The sequence below is a fragment of the Myotis nattereri genome (assembly GCF_964212035.1).
Source record: "Myotis nattereri genome assembly, chromosome: 8".
In the NCBI taxonomy this organism is placed as follows: Eukaryota; Metazoa; Chordata; class Mammalia; order Chiroptera; family Vespertilionidae; genus Myotis; species Myotis nattereri.
In genome coordinates, this window is record NC_138083.1 from 24,441,784 (window position 1) to 24,451,235 (window position 9,452).

Here is a 9,452-nt window from a genome sequence, read left to right on the forward strand (position 1 = left end):
ATTACACATTATTCATTCTGTTTATAGATACTTCCCTTTTCAATACTGTCCCAGGCCCAGGGAGTCAATAATACAAACCATGCCAAGAATCACGAATTATGTCTTGCTCAGTACTTGACTATTTTTTTAAGTTAGGGTTCACTTAAAAACCAACTCGTCAGTAGCTGTTATAGAACATGAGAGGGTGAGTCAGTAATTTTTTTCCTTTGCATGCTCACACCTCAGTATTGGTTTCTCTCTTGGAGGAGAATTTTTCCTGTAGCTTCCTTTGGTATACTGGTCTGTTCACTCCTTTTTGTCACCAGCACATACTCTGATTGTGAGTCCAGAGGGAACGATCTTGCTTTATCCAAGGTATGCAATGCAGTGAATTGAGTTCTGTGACTATTTCTCAAGAGAATTGCCCTCATTGCTTTCAGTCTTTCCTTGCTCTCCTACACATCTGCAGAGACTCTTGGAAGGGAACAAATGTGGTCCATGTCTTCATATTGTTTGATTTCTCACCATGCAGCCAATCAGTTTGAAAAATGCTGCTAGATCACGCCATCAGGTTATAATCAAAGCAAATTCACCATAGCTCTGGATAACTTTTTGAAAAATAAGGACCTCATTAACATTTTCACTGGAACAGCATAGGATCGGCACAAGCTCCACAGTGCAAAGCAAGTTGGGACAGGGCTGTGTGCCAGGTGGGCATGGAGCTGGAACAGTCACAAGGACCAGGATGACATTAGGGAGGAACTAAGATAAGAGCTGATAGATTGGTGGCATTTCAAAGTTACTTAAGCTGAAGGACAGTATACTTAGTAGAGTTAAGCCATTCTTTGAGACCCTTTCAAAAATTTATTAAAATATAAGTAAGGACAGTCTTGATCAACAGAACCAAGCTTTTCTTCAGTACTTACTAAGAACTAAATCCTGAAATCTAGTGGGTTCTGGGATTATAGGGATGAAAAACACTTGGCAATTTTCCTCAAAAAACTCATGCTCTATTGAGAAGTCAAGGATATCTACAAATAATGGCCCATAGTGAGAGATGTTAATAGAGGGGTACGAGTGCATTGGCTGTGTCTGGGAGGATCATAGAATGGGTAATGCTTAATTGGAAACTTAAAGGGAAGATAGAACAAAACATAGAGAATAACTGGCACAGGGTATGTGATCATGAATTGCAATGATACAAGCTAAGAAGTAAGATTCATATCAGGGGATGTCTGTTGATAATCCTGGAGATGTTGGCAAGGTCAGACCTTGAAGAACTATGTATTCCAAGCTATGATGTTTGGGTTTCATAAGAATGCATTCCCATACTTTGCCATTTATGCACTGATAAATTTTCCCAGATTAAGTGGGGTGCTCACATAGGGTGTTATAGTTTTCTTTTTCCATTGCATGGCACTAAGAAATTAATTTACCATTTACCACCATAATCTGTTACAGAAATTCCTACTGAAAAATATTTCATATCTTGTTCTTGCCTTTCTGGAAACACCTAAAGCAGCATTTCCTAGGCTCCTTTACTATAGATGAAGGGACTTATTCTAGCTAATAGTCTGGGATATGAGTCACTTTAGGGCTGAGGCAAGATAATAGCTCTAGTGCATCTTCCAAATCTCTCCACGTTGACTCTCCAGGGCCACATGTATAGGTGGCATTGCTACAATGTGTCAGCCAGTATTCTGAAATCCTTCATCAGTTCTTGGAAAATGTCACTAGATCAGCAGAGAATTTTGTATGAGTCAGAGATTAACTTTTTTTTAAATATATATTTTTATTGATTTCAGAGAGAAAGGGAGAGAGATAGAACATCAATGATGAGAGAGAATCATTGATCAGCTGCCTCCTGCACACCCACTACTGGGGATTGAGCCTACAATTGGGCCATGTGCTCTTGACCAGAATTAAACCCAGGACCCTTCAGTCTGCAGCCCAACACTCTATCCACTGAGCCAAACCAGATAGGGCCGGAGATCAACTTTTGTATTAAGCCTCTGAGATATAAGGGTTTGTTTGTTACTATAGTTGAACAAACCTATCCTGATTAATACACAATCACTTTTAAAAAAATAATATACTTGCAAAATTTAAAAGCAAAAAGAAAATGATCCCAAAATAATGTGTAATCTTTAAAAGTCAATCAGTATACAACAGTGTGGTGACTGCAGGGAGATGGGTGGGTGGGTGTAGATGGAAGAGGTTATATGGGAGATAAATGATGATGGATAAATAATAATAAAATAAAATCAAGAGAAAATAAGTAAATAAAAATTTAACTCTGAAAATAAATAAAATTCAAGAAGTATAGTATAATGAAGTTCCTGTACTTTATGTATTACTCATTCTGCTTTATATTTAAAAATAATAATATAAGACAAATATTTTTTGTTAAAATACAATATAGATAACTTTGCTAAAAGAGGGACACTGAGGAGCTGGAGGTGGGAGATGGTTGTACCATGGTTAGATTTATATTTTTAGAAAGACCAATCAACTGCCCATTGAAGGTGAGTTGCAGATGCCAATGAGAAATGACAATGTCAATGATGAGATGTCTCAGAAGAGCATGGATAAAACAAATGTTGTATGTAGGACAATAAAGTGTGGTTCACTGCCAAGAATCAGCTTTACTCCTATCAGTGCTATCATCTTGAGGATGATTTAAAAAAACAACAACGATTATTTCTAGAAGATGATGGAATTTTAAAGACTGCCAGTTGCTGTGCTCCTGTTACCACATGCTTCCTCCCACTGGACACTCTTCTGAGTCACTGCATCAGTAGGGCCCTCTGTCATCCTGAGCTCCAATCCTCTCAAAGAACTGCCTAATTGCTATATACACTACTAGAAGCCCACTGCACAAATTGGTGCACAGGTGGAGTCCCTCTGCCTGCCCAGAGATGGGAGCCCATAGGGCCATATTGCCAAGTCCCGATGTGGGCTGGTTGTACAGGGGGGAGGGACTGCCAGAGGTTGGCTGGCTGTGGGAGGTTGGCTGTGTCAGCACACTGACCACCAGGGGGCAGCTCCTGTGTGAGTGTCTGCCCCCTGGTGGTCAGTGAATGTTATAGCTACCATCCGGTTGTCTGGTCATCGGGTCATCCAGTTGTAATGGTCGCTTAGGCATATAGATAGATGATAGATAGATAGATAGATAGATAGATAGATAGATAGATAGATAGATAGATAGATAGATGGGTTGTTCTAAACCAAAAGCTTACTATGAAAGCACTGTAAGAGGATTTGAATACTCTCAGAGTCTATTTTCATCAGTGGATTACAAATTATGGCTGTCATATATGGACAATCTAGTTTTGAAGATCTTTTGAAAGCATACACATAAATATAAAGAGTTTTAATTGCATAACTTATTTAGTACGTTAGACTAAGTATTCTTCAAGTAGTAAAAGGCTTATAATATGGATTTAATGTTCTAGAAGAGTAACACTTTCTAATTGCTATCACATAGCAAATGGCTTATCAGATCTAGACTCTATACTAAACTCTAAATTTTAACTGTACTGTGGCTTAAGTGAGAAAAAAAAGAAAAAAAGCTGTGAGCAGCTGAGGGCATTAGGAATCCATATGTAATTGGACATAATCAGATTGCCTTCTTTACCGCTGTATTCTAACCTTTTCAAAATGAGTTCAAGAGAGAAACAAAATGCCAGCCGGCCAGTGAACTGGACATTTTCTCTTGTCCCTTTCACAGCCAGAATTCTGTAGGATGGGGCGTATAGATGGGGAATGTGGCTTACCAGTTCTAGCTTCATTGTTTAATTTAAGCAGGAATAGCCAGCATTTAGTTCTGCTATGAAATCTGTAATTTTTAATCTCATTGTAGATCTAGGAAACTGTTAGACAAATTTTACTAGTTGGAAATGTTCTTTTAATGCATCCTTACCACTTAATTCTCTAATATCCTTTCCTGCATACTTTGCTCCTGCTAAACTGTTTTTCTCTCAGTTTGGAAGGTTTTTTCCATCTGTATATTGTTATTTCAGTGTGCATGCACACACACATACACACCACAATCACACATACTATGGAGATCCACATCATAATCTTTGCCATTTTATGCTCAGTGGCTCATTTTCCAACTGTTAGCACTTGCCTCTCTTTACCTGAGGGCTTTCTCTGGCCAAGCACAGGCAGGCAGAAAGTGTCAAAGAATTAATACCTCCTTCTTCTGAAGCTACCTTAACCTATGGATGTCAGGAATGGCACACAAAAACACAATTTCCTTCCCAGTGGCTCCATGGTTGAGCATACCAGTGATGGCGAACCTATGACACGCGTGTCAGAGATGACACGCGGACCCATTTTTTTGGTTGATTTTTCTTTGTTAAATGGCATCTAAATATATAAAATAAATATCAAAAATATAAGTCTTTATTTTACTATGATTGCAAATATCAAAAAATTTCTATATGTGACACGGCACCAGAATTCACTTAGGGTTTTTCAAAATGCTGACACGCCGAACTCAAAAAATTCGCCATCACCGGCATAGACCTATGAAGCAGGAGGTCATGGTTTGATTTCTCGGTCATGGGCATATGCTGAAGTTGCAGGAAGCAGCCAATCAATGATTCTCTCCCATCATTGATATTTCTCTCTCTCTCTTCCTTCCTCTCTGAAATCAATAAAAAGATATTAAAAACAACAACAACAACAACACAGCTGCCTTATCCTTCAGAGAGAATTGATCTAAGCTGCTTGCTCAACACTGCTCCTCAGGGCTTCCCATTGGGATATGTTACACACTGTGCAAACATTCTTATTATCTAAACTTTATTGATTTCCCTCTCTTCTTTTATCTCCCAAATAGGCTACTTGCACTTAACCTCAGATATATAAAATCAGGGGCTACTTCTGGGGAAACCCAAATTAACACACACTCTCATTCATACTCACAATTTAATTATAACCTCTGAGAGGAAAATTTCTCTGATGACTCATGCAGAAGAAATTCTCTTGACATTTTAGTACTCAGAGCACAGGGTCTCCGCTTTTCTATCTAATGTTCTATGAAGTTTTGCCCATACCAACTTCTCTGTAAGACTGGAAATTAAGAGAAAGAGAGAGAAAGAGAGAGAGATAGAGAGAGAGAGAGAGAGAGAGAGAGAGAGAGAGAGAGAGAGAGAGAGAATTCTTGATGAAATATAAATTCTTCCCATGCTGCTATTGAAATCCAGTTGAGAAAGAATGAGTCATTTTAAACACTTTTATTATTTTAGAATGTGTGTGTGGGGACTTCTTTTTGAAAAAAATTATCTTGATTTCTTTAAAGGCATTTGACAAGGTTGTGCATGTACTTTTGGGAGATTTGGTGAAACCCGGGACAAGTGATATTTTCTTTGCATGAACATAATGAGTTGAACTGTATATGCTGGTAAATGACTCAATGTCAACCTAAATAAAAATTCCTAGGAATGCTTTAGGTCTCTGACATTGATCTTTGCCTATTAGAATTTTTGATGAGAAAAGAAATTATACTTTTCTTACTGTATAATCTATGTGTTTTTTTGAGGTTTGGCTAATATTGATTGAGCTTGACTAAATTTGACTCTAAGCTGAGGCATCTTACTGTTTATATAAAAAATAATATAAATATTTAGTAAGAGTGCTTATCAGAAGATGTCAAAATGTCCCTCATAGATTGGAATAACTGACTGAAATCAGCTAGGTATGTTTAAGAGAGGCCAATGTAAAGTCTGGGGATCAAATAATCATTTATAGTGGTGTTCAACAGCCATGACTGACTAAATGTCTAAATATATATATAATTTACATGGTTAACAGAGTAACAGAGTCAATATTATTTAATAAGAACTGAATTATAGTGGTTAAAAAGAAAATCTAATATAATCTTACATGTCATCAATAGATATGAATCCATTCTTCTGAGAACCAGATAATTGAACATGCATTTTTTTAGCTCTTTCCAACTCCTCCAAGTTCCACACAAATACTACAGGGGTTCCTCAGAGAGTCTCTCACAGGCATTCACAGCAGTTATGAGAGTCCAGCATTTTTCTGTTGTTCACCGTTCCATGTTTTCTGGAGAGTCCATCCTATATCCCACCAGTGGCATAATGATAATGTGTTGAAGCCCTCTTCTGTCCACTCTCTCTTCTGGAAATGTAGCTCTCTAGAGCTCAGCTCCAGCATAAGACTAGTGCTTTGCTTCATGTGTATCCCACATGAAGAAAACACTCTATCTCCTTGGCTACATAGACTAAGAACAAGGTTACCTCATGCTCTAGTGCCTTGGGGATTATAGTCTCCTGCACAACGTAGTTACTCAGGTTTGAAGACAATGGAAAACAATTCATGGATGGCAAACAGTTGTCTAAAAACTCTGATGCTGGCTTCTTGTACTTGCATAAAACTTCATGTGACCATATTTTTCCTTCAGAATACTTCATGCACATCCATTCATAATGGATGCCCCCTCAGACTTGGCTAGGAGGCCTGAATTCTATGGTAGGTATCACTAAGACTCAAACTAGGGCTCCCTGCTGGGCTCAGCCACAGTGGATTTAAATCTGAGCTCCAGCCTTTACTTAATTGCTTAACCTTGGCAAAGCTGACTTATCTTTCAAAGCCTCAACTCTCTTATCTGTAAAATGGGGATACTAGCACCTAGTTAAGAGATAGTAAATGAATTTTCATGATGAGTAAATGAAATGATACCTAGAAAGTACTTAACACAGTACTGGGCACAAACAATTTATCAATAGATGGTAACTTCTATTATTATTTCAATAATAATTACTATTATGCATTCATAGGTTATTCTGCATGTATTGACCATTGAGGAGTCTGTGCTGAACTCAAAAAAATTCACGTCTAGGGCTACCTTCCTATAGGATGATGTCTACATCAACCATTCAGGAGTCTTTGCTCGTAGACGTTTGGGCTATGTGTGATATTTTACAGTCTTTAGAGCTAATACCATAGAAACAATGGACTATTCTACATAATCCACTTGAGCCAAATGTAAATGATAGTGTTTAACTTGAGGTTCAGAGCATACAGTTCCATGTAAGTTTATTATGTTTCTCAAAGCAATTTTTATTTACAGAGTGAGGAAAAAGATCTCTAGCTATCTCCACCAAATCAAACTTAATTTATTCCTGAAGTTTAGTGATCAAAGTATCTTAAAAACTGGAATAATAAATTTGTGGAGCAATATTAACCATAGAAATATGTTTGAACACAGCATTTTCAAAAGCTGTTGTCATTTCATTAGCACTATATATTTTAAGGGGAAAACTATTACTAGGAAGATGGCCATCACTCCATTTCTTCTGTTGGTCAGTAAAGACCATATCACATTGATCACTTAATAGAAAGGTCCACAAGATAGAAAAGGTCTATAAGAGGGCAACCTTGAAATATGTGTTCAAACGGAGGGATCTGAGCACTTTCTCAAATAGCCCAAGTGGAAATACTGTTTTTATATGTTAGTGATGGATACTATTGTGGCTGTTGATGGTAGGTTCTTCATAGAAGTGTAGAAATCATGGGGGAAAATTACTCATGCTTTAATTTGTCTAAAAATAGAATGAATTGCTTAACAAAGTAATGCCCTTTGGACTTCAAAGGAACCTTCCAGTTGCACTTTTTTTTTTGTTTTGTTGTTTATTATGAAACAAATCTAGGCAGGTTGAGTGATCTCCAGTTTCTTTTAGGAAATATCAGAGGTAAAACTAAGACCAAAGTCCCTGACTTCCTATCTCATCCTCCCCACAACTAATCTACTCCTTTGTCCTGGAAGTGGCTCATCTGGCAAGGCAGTTACTTAATCATTCACCTCAGAAGGCTCCTCAAATTCTGTACTGAAGGTCCAGCTTATTCCCAAAAAGCCTCATGAATTTGATTTTTTACTTTGGGTTTATTTTTATTCTAAATGTATTTATTTAATATTTTTGTTCTATACCCAGTTAAGGAGACAAGTCCAGTGGCCATTCACTTGGATGTCAAGCAATATCATATTCCTGAGGCTGGCTTTCAATTCCTCTACTCACCTCATGCAGACCAGTAATAGTTATGCTTTATTTTTTATGTCAGAGAACATCTACAAGATGGATGTCATTCTAGTACAAGCACAGTGTGTTCTACAGTGACTTTATTTTTTAAAATTTTATAGATATATCTAATAGATTGTGTTTGGGGATAGTCCTATGTATTTCCCTTAAAAAAGTTTGTAATCCCCTATATGGTTGGCAGCATCTAAGATGGCCCAATGGATCCTCTGAGCTGTTCTTACAGTTCTAGTTATATCTAGAAGAGGAGGTCAAGCCATAACTGACTCCATGTTTGTACTGGCTAGACCAGAGAAGCCCCCCACCAAATTGAACAGTAGAGGGAGGACTTCTGTTGGGCTAAGAAAGAAAAATAGTTGTGGACAAGTTGTTCTTTACTCCCTGAGCCTGTTCTCTGCCTTCAACTTAAGCAAACAACTTTGTGTTCTGAAATAGCTTTTGGGAGGGACAATAAAAATGCAATGGAGTTTGGAAGGAATAAATATCTTTTGACTACTGGCCCACTGAGCACTTACAATATTCCCCAAGTATTCCTGAAAACGATTCCCATTCAATGAATGAGTAAATGAAAGCCAAGAAATGACAGTCAAGAAAATCAGTAACTTGAATAAGGTTCCAGTATCTTTGGAGATAATACAAAGGACCACTGCTTATACTTTCAAAGTCCTGCTGGAACCTTGTCTGATGGGTGCACCCAAGGCTGTTCTCTAAGGCAGGGGTTGTCAAACTATGGCCTGTCAGCCAAACCTGGCTCGTGGCATGTTTTTATAAATAAAGTTTTATTGGAACACGGCCCTGCTTTTTGCTTATGTATTATTTATGATAGCTCTTGTACTATGATAATAGTGCTGAGTAGATGCAACACACACCTTTTTGGCCCACAAAGTCTCACATAGTTTCTGTCTGGCACTTTATAGAAAAGTTTGTTGACCTTTATTTGAATTACTGTTTCCTACAAATTAGGGACTAGACTTTAAGTTATTTGTTTACTCAGAGCTTTGTTTGACAGAGATGTAAATGGTTTATGTCATTAAAATAAATAACTAAATAAATACCCCAAAATTTCAGTCTTTTTACCAGTTGGACACTAACCAGTTTTGCACCTAACCTAGCAATATTATTTCATCATTCATTCTTTATCTGTCTTTCAAAAAATTGTGCTGGTTCTTTCATTAGTGAATTAAATAAATTTTGACTCATGCTCACTATATATTTGTTTCCAATCAGTTGTGAAAATTATACTTTGACATAGGCAGACCCGTAATTGGGGAAAAAATTAAGGTATCTGATTTTAAAACCCATTTTAATTCTACTTCCTCCTCATCTGTGGAAATTAAAAGACATGTTGATGAGCCCTTTCACCGTGATGTTAAGTTGGTAGAGCCAGAGATCATAAAAATT